The following is a 13,151-nucleotide window of genomic DNA, read 5'->3' as shown; positions in this document are numbered from 1 at the left end:
TCAGTACTCGGGTGAGGGCTCCCTCCGGTGGTGGTCAGAGAGAGCCACAGAGGTGCTGTTCATAACATAACCAAAAAAAAAAAAAATTTATCCATCCATTATTTCCGAGACAACTATACTATACTTCTATATTTATTAATTAATAAGTTTTTTTTAAATGCCACTGAATAACTGATCAAATGTGTGGAGCTGACTATAAAATTAATAAAGAAAATGTATAAAATAATAAATTATTTAATAATAATAATAATAAAAAATAATAACCCATTTGATAAAATTATTTATTTACTTATTGAAAAATTTGTGGACCTAAATGTTATTTCAAATAATTATAATAATCATTGTTATTTTATTAAAATATAAATCTATATAAAAGCGATTCTATTTATAATAATGATATCATTTAAAAACATACATACAGTATATACACGTTATTTTAAGTCAGCCGCTATGGTATTAATAAAAAAAAATGTAACAGTTTAATTATTTAATCTAATTGTAGCTTAATAAAAAAAATAATTAAAAAAAGATTTTTAATAGCTTTAGTTAAAAAATATCAACACTCAAGGCGCTCTGGTGGTAGCAAAAAATTGAAAAAGAAAGAAAGTCTCTGGGTTTGAACCGGTAACCTTTAGCTATCCAGTCCAGATCCTGAATAATAGATAGACAGACATATGTCACGCCACTCGTGTCTCCCGCTGAAGCTCACGAACAGACCTGATGATGCAGCACTGGTCTTTGTTGTTGCGCTGCATGTTGAAGTAGCAGTTGTCTGCGATGGCGAAGATGTGCGGAGGCATCTCCCCGATCTTCTTGTTGGTGTAGAGCCGGATCTGGTCGGCCGTGTAGATGGGCAGCAGCTGATACGGGTTCACGGCCACCAAGATAGAGCCGGTGTAGGTCTGTGAAGAACACACGCAGAGCTGAAGCGCGCCTGAGGGACTTTTATTCTGTAGAGGACATGCACAGTCCATGCTCACGTGCAGCTGCATTTATTCATGCAACAGAATGCATTTATTCTTTTCATATTCTGTTTTATCTCTATCACACGTGTGCGCATTTGTCCTTTTGTTTTATACTAATACATATGAAGCGATGCGTAAATATATAACATATATATATATATATATATATATATATATATATATATATATATATATATATATAATTTGTACCATATGCATCATTTAATTATATCATAAATATATATTTATATTTATGCATATGTGAATTTTATTATCCGTGTACTGAAACTAAATACTTTTAAGCTCTTTCTGATTCTGAAATTAAGTACAGAATAAATAGAATTGCAATCCGTTCAAATTAGTTAACTAAATTAGCTACTCATGGAAATGTTTATAATTACTAAAGGGCTTGCATTAAATTAATTTCTTTCATAAATTGCATCAATTGATCTAAAATAGGAGAGTTTAGCACACAGAACAGGTGTTTGATAATGTTTTATGTCTATTTGGATTTATGGATTTATGCTTTATTTATTGCTTAAACCAAGCCAGTGTTTTATAGCTACTAAATGATTTCTTTTTATTGTTATAAAACTGTATTTAACCTCGGAATGACCAAAAAACAAATTGATCGATTAATTAATTTTACTAAAAGCACATGTCTTTATTTGATGAACGCCAGCGCTCTCGATCCTAATTCTATTCTTGAAGAAATGGATAAAAGCACCCGTGTAAATGTTAACAAGTGACAGTAACGCCATTAATGTCTCATTTCTTGAACAACGTAATTGAAACAGTTGCACTACGTGTTACATTTTGAACAGGGTAACCTTCCCGGCACGGAGTTACGAGACGCGGCTGTCAGAGAGACGTATCGGTGTCTGGTTAGAGCAGACCTCTCGGCCATGTTGAAATGAGAGAGCGGCGTGCTGAAAACACAGAGAGCGGGCAGACATGCGCAGGAAACTCACCCGACCTCCACAGTTAGTCTTCACACAGAGAAACAACAAACCAGAGAGAGCGAGAGAGAGAGAGAGAGAGAGAGAGAGACAGGACAGATCAAGCTCTCTTCCCTAATGAACATTCATCCCAAGTTAAAGCTTATTTACATAATAGATTCATTTACGATAACTGCATATATTTATTTGTGGACTTAATAATTATTATTATTGCAGAATAATATATTAATAATAATACTATTAAATACAAATATTAAAATGATGTTTTAATATTAATTAATTAAATGAGCCTTTGCATGTTGTATGTAGGAAACATTGTGTGTTAATAATATTATTTTATGAAATTAACATATTTATAAAATATTAACATATATTATTAACTGCTATATTATGAGAATTTGTAACATTAACTTTAACTTTAACATATTAACATTCATTTTAACTGGCATGTAAAATGCTATTAATTACTAAAATTCATTATTAATTCATTATTATAATCATTATTAATTGTTACAATAATTTTTTCAAATTGTGTGTATATATTAACATATTAACATACTGTATAATTACATCAAATTTGATCATGATTTTATATATATATATATATATATATATATATATATATATATACACAATCATTTATTTTTATACAATTAACAAAAGCAAAAAGGGCCTCTAACACTTGCTTGCTCTATTCTTTTTAATTTGTTTTCTTTTTATTTGTTATATAATTGAAAAAAAAACCTTGCTACGTTTTAGGCACTTGCATATCATATATATAAAAATATTAGTACATTACATACATACATACACACACACACACACACACACACACACATACACACACACACACACATATATATATATATATATATATATATATATATATATATATATATATATATATATATATTATTCATCTTACATTTTTGATATTACTCACATATTATATACTATATAACAATATTATTCAATTGCAGTAAATTGATCATGTTATGCTATGTCATGTCATGTTATGTTATGTTATGTTATGTTATGTTATATGTTATGTTATGTTATGTTATGCTATGTCATGTCATGTCATGTTATGTTATGTTATGTTATGTTATGTTATGTTATGCTATGTCATGTCATGCCATGTCATGTCATGTTATGTCATGTTATGTTATGTTATGTTATGTTATATTTATGTTATGTTATATTATGTTATGTTATATTTATACTATGTCATGTCATGTCATGTCATGTCATGTCATGTTATGTTATGTCATGTTATGTTATATGTTATATGTTATATGTCATGTCATGTCATGTCATGTTATGTTATGTTATGTTATGTTATGTCATGTTATGTTATGTTATATGTTATGTCATGTCATGTCATGTTATGTCATGTTATGTTATGTTATGTTATATGTTATGTCATGTCATGTTATGTTATGCTATGTCATGTCATGTCATGTCATGTCATGTTATGTTATGTTGTTATGTTATGCTATGTCATGTTATGTCATGTCATGTCATGTTATGTTATGTTATGTCATGTTATGTTATGTTATGTTATGTTATGTTATGTTGTGTTGTGCTATGTATGACAACAAACCTATTCAAAAGAGATAGTAGTGTGTCATGTGAGTTCCACCTTTAATGACATCTGTGTTAAAGACATGCTTCTTCAGCTGTACAGCAGGACTCACGTAGATGAGATGCTCTCTGTAGCGGATGAGAAGGTTCCGGAGGATCCCGGCCTCGTTCAGGTCCCCGAGTCGAATCATGTCCTCCACCCCGTGGATGGAGGTGGGGTGCATCGGCTTGATGTTGGTGGCGTTTTGGGGAGAGATCCAGTGCTCCTGAACACGACGCAGATTCAACACACACATCACGCCAAAGAACCGCGTAACAACTATTACATCAAATCATAACCGAAGAGCAGGCTTCAGCTCAGCAGACGGAAAAACTCACATTTCCTTCATCGTCCAGGACTTGGATCTGACCGGAATCGCAGAGCTTCACCACGGCTCCGATCGGGACCTCGAACTCCCGACCCGTCTTCAGATCCAGCCAGACATAGTCGCCCTGAAACCATCACACGTCTTTCATCATGCAATGCGGTCCGTTGCTTGTGAAATCTGGGCAGGGCTTGCTTATTTGTTTTTAATGTATAAAAACATTCAGCTGGAAAAGCTCTTTCATAGCAAAGGTGAAATGAATAAAGTTCAGGCCGAAGGAAGAATTCCTTCAAACTAATCGCATGAAGAACGCAGGAGAAGAAACTGCGCTTATGCATGATTTCTCTCAACATGGCAACCCAAGAGCTGTCAGTCAGTACAGGAGAAACAGAGTAACCCAGATATTTCCTTCTAAATGAAAAAGTAATGCATGCACTTTGCTAGTTACTGTAATCTGATTACGTAACTCGCGTTACTTGTAATGCATAACCCCCATGCTGTTCATTATTCATTCATTATAGTCTGACATCATCATTTCATTCAAACACCGTGAGACATCATCAGTGTGACCTTTGACCCTTGATCACACTGTATTGTGACTGTGAGCTACCACAGGAGCTACGTTTAGTCACCGATAGAGAGATGGGTACAAGAGTGTGAAGAGCTCATGTTTCATCATCTTGAGATTGCAGCAATTATGTCACCGCATGAATGCAGCATAAAAAAGTACAAGCCTTCATGCACTTAGTAGACACTTTTATATTATTTATATATATATATTTAGATAGACCTATTTACTTAAAACGTCATTAAGCATTTTACCATGAGTGCACCTGGATAAAATTACTATTTTATTTTATTTATTTTATTTGATTAATTACACACACACACACACACACACACACACACACACACACAATAATTTCCTCCAGAAAGCCAAACCGTGCATTAACTTTTTGAATTTGAAAATCAGGTTCCGTTTAACTTATTTTGTCTTTTGGGAAAAAGTATTCTCCACAGCTTCTGAAGGGCGGTACTGAATTAAAAAACTAAAGCAAAACAAGGAAAGTGTGTATATCTTTGTCCTGTTCAAAAGTTTTCAACCCCTGACACTGATATTTCTTTGTGTACTGTGTTAGGTTTTTTTGTGTGAGTCATTTTGGCCAAAAGCGTCTCCTAAATGACTAAATATAATGCAATATAAAAACATTATTCTTAAAATAGTTCCAACAAAACACAATTTCTTCAAATCAAATGAGCAATTACACATAACTGGCAACTCTCTCTCACTACACACACACACACACACACACACACACACACACACACACCGTAGCGGTAACAGAGTGGTGTGTTTGACCACAGTGTTGACATTTCGTAGCAAGGCCCACTTAGCCTGATCCTTCTCGTAGAGTTCGACATAATCCCGACGCTTGTACATCCTCACATCAATCCCCAATCCATGCAAACGATAATCCAGCGTCCGACGCACACCTCCAAACACACGTCCAGCCCTCCAGAGAATCGTGAAGCGCACGCTCAAAGCTGGATCATTCCTCTCTAACGTTCACTTCGTCCGAGTTAGTTTTATCACACCTGACCGTAACTGCCCCTGCGTCTCTGTGTGTGTGTGTGTGTGTGTGTGAGGGCTGTGAGGAGGAGGATCCCCTGATAATATGGAGCTTTTTAATTAACTAAATATCCCCGAAGGCAAATCAATCCAGGTAGAGGGAGAACCCAACACCGTTTGGCCGCAGCTGTCACGTCTGAGAAGGCCGCTCTGCCGCTGAAACAATCCTAGCAACCACACACAGATCAATAATACATGCCAAGACAACTACTGCATTGTTCACACACTCCTCCCCGCTGTCTTTCTGTATCAGACCTCCTTACAGACCACCAGAGAATAAAACAAGAGCACTCTGGGAAAGAAATGTGCTTGAGCATTCATCGAAAGGCAAGCAAGTGTGAGTGCAGAAACGCTTTAGGTCAAAGGTCTCCAAACAATATGTATTTGCTAACAGACCGAATAAAAGTTATATTATTAAATTGTCAAAGCATAACAAAACTTTTTATTCAGTGAGGATGCATTAAATTAAAAGTGCCAGAAAGATCTTTTGAACTTTCTATTCATTTGTGAATTCTGATACCTGTGAATTTTACAAGTACACTGATAATAATCAGAAATGTTTCTTGAGCAGTAAGAATATTATTATCAGAATATTATTATGATTTCTGAAGATCATTTGACACTGAAGACTGGAGTAATAATGTTGAAAATTCATCTGGGCTTCACAGAAATAAATTACACTTTAACACATATTCACATAGAAAAAAGTTTACTTGAAATTCTAATAGTATTTCACAATTGTATTGTATTTTTATCAAATATTTAAATGCAGCCTTACTGAGCAAAACAGACGTCTTTTAAAAACATGAAAAGTTGAGATTATGTGAGTTGTGATTATGAGTATAATGTGATTATGAGTACAGGTGATTATGAGTAGGGTATGATTATGAGTAAAGTGTGATTATGAGTAAAGTGTGATTATGAGTAAAGTGTGATTATGAGTATAGTGTGATTATGAGTATAGTGTGATTATGAGTATAGTGTGATTATGAGTATGGTGTAATTATGAGTATAGTGTGATTATGAGTATAGTGTGATTATGAGTACAGGTGATTATGAGTATGGTGTGATTATGAGTAAAGTGTGATTATGAGTAAAGTGTGATTATGAGTATAGTGTGATTATGAGTACAGGTGATTATGAGTATGGTGTGATTATGAGTATAGTGTGATTATGAGTAAAGTGTGATTATGAGTATAGTGTAAATATGAGTATGGTATGATTATGAGCATAGTGTGATTATGAGTATGTGTGATTATGAGTAAAGTGTGATTATGAGTATAGTGTGATTATGAGTATAGTGTGATTATGAGTAAAGTGTGATTATGAGTATGTGTGATTATGAGTATAGTGTAAATATGAGTATGGTATGATTATGAGTATGTTGTTATTTTGAGTAAAGTGTGATTATGAATATAGTGTAAATATGAGTATGGTGTGATTGTGAGTATGGTGTGATTATGAGTATGGTATGATTATAAGTATAGTGTAAATATGATTATGAGTATGTTGTGATTATGAGTATGGTGTGATTATGAGTATGGTCTGAGTTGGTGTGAGTATGGTGTGATTATGAGTATGGTGTGATTATGAGTATAGTGTAAATATGAGTATGGTGTGATTATGAGTATGGTGTGATTATGAGTATGGTGTGATTATGAGTATGGTCTGATTACGAGTATAGTGTAAATATGAGTATGGTGTAAATATGAGTATGGTGTGATTATGAGTATGGTGTGATTATGAGTATAGCACGGCTACTCATGTGAATCATCATGAGTTACAGAAAGTAATAAAAGAGTTAAATAATTTCTGTTTGTCCAGTCAATATTTCAATACATAATCCATCTAATAATAATGCATCACAGAAGAACTTTTTCTCCCAAGGTTTGTTTTAATCATTTGTAATTCTAGAATCAACAGTCTTTGAGAGACAAATCTAACTATAATTTATCATTTCTACCTTTGCTTTTAGTAAGTATTAAGGCTTCCATCTTGGGAAAAAACTGCACTGAATGTGCCTTAAATGTCCAGGCTGATCTCATGTTTATACCTAACATGTTTATACAAACATAAAACCTACATTTTTGTATGTTTTTATTGATGCTAAAATGTATAATTTACAAGTATTTAAACATTTAAAAGGTACAAATCGCTACATATTTCGAAACAGCCCTACTGAAGATATGAACACTTGTTCTGTTAAAGCGTTCAAAGCGTGATGAACACTTGTATCTGTACAGGTGGTGTGTGTGAGACGCAGGTAAATTATTCAGCAGGTGCAGTAACACACGTTAGTTATATACAAACAATAGAGCCGTGCTAGTGTTACTGATTACAAAGAGGGAGAAATGTGTGTCATAAAACAATCTCAACATAATCTGAGAGTCACGAGTGATACAAATACAGCACCTCAAAAATGAACCAAACTATTAAACCTAATGCATACCCCACTGAGTTAATAAGAGCTTGTGTCTGCATGTGAGAGCGCCACCTTTTGGCAACAACTGGTCATGTGTGACCCGAGAGCTCAAAACCAGACGTAAGGGTCATCTGAAAGATGAATAAACACGCCTTCCACTGATGTATGGAGTGTTAGGATCGGACAATATTTGAAAATCTGGAATCTGAGGGTGAAGAATATCTTAATATTGAGAAAATCACCTTTAAAGCTGTCCAGATGAAGTTCCTAGCGATGCATATTACTAATCAAAAATTCAAAAATGAAGTTTTGATATATATATTTGTGTGTGTGTGTGTGTTTGCATGTTTCATTGTTTAGTAATTTTTTTTGTGTGTGTGAAAACATACAAATTAAATGGAATTTAAAAAAGAAAAATGACTAGACTTGGGCTGGTGAGCAAAGATAGTTACATAACAGTAAATCATGAAGCCTTGAAATGATTTAACACTGTCATGGCATTTAAATCTAGTTCTGAATTGGTTTTAATTAGCATTTAAATGAATTTAAATGAGGCAAAGGTCAGTCAAGAACAGGAGCTGTATGTATGCTACGGGACAGCTGGTATTTCAGTGCAACTGTCATTAAAACGCTCACAAATTTTATTGCCAAGCTGAGACATTATAACAAATATTCATGAGACATGCTAAAGCAATTAAACCACCTTGGCATTTCAACCTTAAACACTGTCCTCTCTGGCAGAGTGGAGAAGTAAAGAAGTAAAGCATATATTTATGGAAAGCATGGGTTATTATGATGATGCTCCGCATGACTGCACGCACTGAGCTCTGCTGGCTCCGCCCACTTTTTGTCTGCTTCCAGTGGGAGGAGAATGAATCGGACGATGTCATTGGCTGGAGCTTAAAAGACTGGAACACGCACCTCAGACTGGAATGCATTCATCAATTAATGCTAATTAGTTAAGAACCAGAAATAAGGTGGCAAAAAATAGATGAAAAAAAATCTGTTATTACTGTTAACTATTTAAAAAAAAAAAAGAAAAAAAGCTAAAACATTAAATTAAAATATTAACTTAAAAATGTATATTTTAAATGTAAAAAACGAAGAAAAAATTAAGAGCCTCAAGTTTAAAGTACTAAAATTAACTAAAAACCAAAAGCTAAATCAAAATAAAATAAAGCTACTTCAAATAAAATGTAATAAAGACGACTGACAAAAAGCACATGCAAAAATAAATGACTGAAACTACTAAAAAGAAATATAAAAAGAATATATTTACTTTACTTACTACTATATATTACTAAAAACTCAATAGTATAATTTAAAATGTTTACAATGCAAGCTAATATTAAATAACCGTGTGTGGGGGATTTTGTGGATTTTTAACAAACACATATTTACCATTTAAATTGTGATTATTGCAACCAATATGTCAAAAAATCATAAATTTACATAATATATTATGTATATATAAATGCACACATACAGTATATATTTTGAACAGATTTACATGTATAGGCATTTATATATATGCATTATCACATTTAGTATTTTTTAGTTATTATATCACATACAAATGCATGTTTTCCTTAAATATACACATGTGTTTGTATTTCTTAATGCATTAATGCAATGAATATACACAGCATACACTGTAGAGAAAAACGTTTATTCTGGATGCCGTTAATCGTTTGACAGAATCTCACTTTGGCTTTTTCCCTTTCCTTTTAGCGATCTTGAGCTTTGCTCTTACCTGCACTAGCGTGAGGTATCTGCAGCTCGGTCTGCGTCCCTGTGCTTCGGCTCCCTTCATCTCCACAGAAAGCCATTCAAAGCCTCCGTCCTGTCAGAGCTAACCTCTCGCTTCGCTCTCTTTAACGGCACAGAAATGCCTGTGAATCTATGAGCACGTCCCGCTCCTGAAAATGAGGGCCTGTCAGCAGCGATTAGAGGCACAGAAAGCCGACGGGAGCAGAGTTCATCACACTCCACAGACACAGAGAAACAAAGAACCTGCAATAACCCTCCAGAGCGCGCAAGATGCATCGAGCATATCTGTAACTAAACGCTCAAGCATTCGAACAAACGTACTGCAAATAATTATTAGTTGTTCTTATAAAGTCATATCTATATATGATTCAATTCTAGGAAATCCAGAGACACAGAGGCTTGTTTTCTCAAGCAGTGCTTTCGTATGAAAAAATGTATTAATTAAATATTTATTTTAACCGAAACAATACACAATTGATTAAAATATATGTTAAGTCATTTAATTTGTATATTTACATAATATGTATACGTATATCATGCATGTATATATTTAAGAAAATTTTTTTTTTTTTGTTTATATATATATATATATATATATATATATATATATATATATATATATATATATATATATATATATAAATATATGCATACAATATATTACATATATTTTTATATATATAAAAATAAATTTTTGGATAAGATTAATCAGAGAGCACTAGTATAAATGAATTAATTCTGACACAATTCATTGATTTGTTTAATTATTATATATTTATTTGAATTTGGCATGAAGAAAATAGCGTTAATTATTGTTATATATTATTTAAATTTATTTATAAGGCCTATTTATATTTCATTCAACATAATTATTTTATTTAATTATATGCACACACTGAATTATGAATTTGTATGTTTGTTTTATTTGTTTAATCATTCATTCATTTGTTACTGTTTTTAATTTCTATTTTAAGAAATGCATGCTTCATTCATTTCTTTGAACTTAAATGTAGCTGAAAGACATTCGTTTGCCAGTAATGTGTTTAAATCATGTTGGACGGGTTTTATAAGACTTGTTCGTTATCAGCTGGTCTCTAATGTGATATAAAAGGTTGCTCAAAACATTTATGTGTGTGTGTGTGTGTGTGTGTGTTTTATACAGCAGCTGCCCGACTCTGGACGTCTCTCTTTTATCACAACATTAGAGCAAGACGAGAAAACAACAGACCGATGAACCAATAAAGGCCTCTAGTCCCCAGGTGAGTGTCCAGTATTTACTCGTACTGGACCCAGAGCAGATTAAACATAATGACTTAACAGTGTTTCTGCTTTATTTCTGGAGTCAATGCCAAACCACCGACCTCTTCAGAACAACACACCACACCAGATATCATACGAATAACAGATCTACTTTAATCACCTGCTTCAAGACTGCTCTTCATTAAAGTAACCTGCCAAAACCATTCAGTAAGAACTAGTGTCCCGTACTATTACATTTACATTATTCAGTCATTTAGCAATCATGATCGTGATGATTGAAGACATGATTCAGAACAGAGAGTATGACGCATCCGTCAGATTTCAGAGATTTGTTTATGAAAACGTGCGTGTGTGTTTTCTAGAGAGAATGAAGAGTGTGTACCTGCTGCAGAATGACCATGACTGAGCTGTGTGTGTTTCCTCCTGGACATCAGACGTCTCCACACCGGATCCTGACACACACACACACACACACACACACAGACAGACACACACACACACACACACACACACAGACACACAGACAGACACACACACACACACACACACACACACACAGACAGACACACACACACACACACACACAGACAGACACACACACACACACACAGACAGACAGACACACACACACACAGACACACACACACACACACACACACAGACAGACACACAGACAGACACACAGACACACACAGACACACAGACAGACACACACACACACACGCACAGACAGACACACACACACACACACACACAGACAGACAGACACACACACACACACACACACACACAGACACACACAGACACACACACACACACACACACACACACACACACACACACACACACACACACAGACACACACAGACAGACACACACACACACACACACACACAGACACACACACACACACGCACAGACAGACACACACACGCACAGACAGACAGACACACACACACACAGACAGACACACACACACACACACACACACACACACACACACACACACAGACAGACACACACACACACACAGACACGGACAGACACAAACACACACACACACACACACACAGACACACACAGACAGACACACATACACACACACACACACACACACACAGACACACACACACACACACACACACAGACAGACACACATACACACACACACACACACACAGACACACACACACACACACACACACACACACACACACACACACACACACACACACACACACAGACAGACACACACACACACACACACACACACAGACACACACACACGCTACACACACACACACACACACACACACATACAGAGAGAGAGATTATTAGTGCTGCACAACACACTCACACACTTCACTTATTATAATCAAAATCAAATCAAATTCGTAGCACTTTCTAATGTCATGTGACTGAAGAAACCCATGCACCGCTGAGTGTTGAGTAACAAGTAACACATGCTCTTATCACACTCTTGGTGAAAACTAATCATAAATCACTACACTACATATTTTCTAAATAGTTCCTTTTTTCTTCATGATTTACTGTAATTGCTTTGTATTTTTTGCATTTTTAGTCACATGACTGGCTTAGTGTGACCAAACATGACAAATATTGCAGGAAGTCTTTCAGTATATATTAAAAAAATATATATATTCATACCTGCATACCATTTATATTATTTATAAATATAAATGTATATTATATTATATATAAATTAGCATTTTCTTTAATATACACAGTACACGTATATATACACTATGTAAACAACCTTCTTTTAATGCAATTAATCACGATTTATCATCTTTCAGCCCTAATTCACAGGGCTGCTGTCAAGCTGATGTCTTGACTCTTATTTAAAGGCACACAAAGAAAAGCAAGAAGAAAAAAAAACAACAACAAAAAACAGAAGACAACAGCAGCGGTAAACATTCCCATGCTAAATTATTCAGTCGTCAAGCACCTGCCTCACATTTCCTCTATTTAACTTCCCTTTGACAACGGCTGACCTATGACCTCCTGACGAACATGAGCCCCTTCAGACATCTTTTACTAAATTCTACAATTCATGCAATATTAGTCTTCAAACGCCATCCAATAATCGAAACGTGCCCAAGCCTGGGTATTTTTAATACCCTTTTGGTTTTTATTACATTCAATTATTTTTACGCATTTTATTCTTTCATCGTC

The 13,151-nt window shown here is 34.5% G+C and overlaps 1 pseudogene; it reads right to left on the bottom strand.

The window, feature by feature from the left end:
• The window catches only part of LOC122342378, a 48,259-nt pseudogene extending 36,904 nt beyond the window's left edge, over nucleotides 1-11,355 (bottom strand).
• Nucleotides 11,356-13,151: the final 1,796 nt, after the last annotated feature.

The sequence above is a fragment of the Puntigrus tetrazona genome, chromosome 4 (genome assembly GCF_018831695.1).
Source record: "Puntigrus tetrazona isolate hp1 chromosome 4, ASM1883169v1, whole genome shotgun sequence".
Classification (NCBI taxonomy): Eukaryota; Metazoa; Chordata; class Actinopteri; order Cypriniformes; family Cyprinidae; genus Puntigrus; species Puntigrus tetrazona.
Note: the sequence above shows the minus strand (reverse complement) of the source record. Positions and strands in the feature narration are given on the sequence as shown.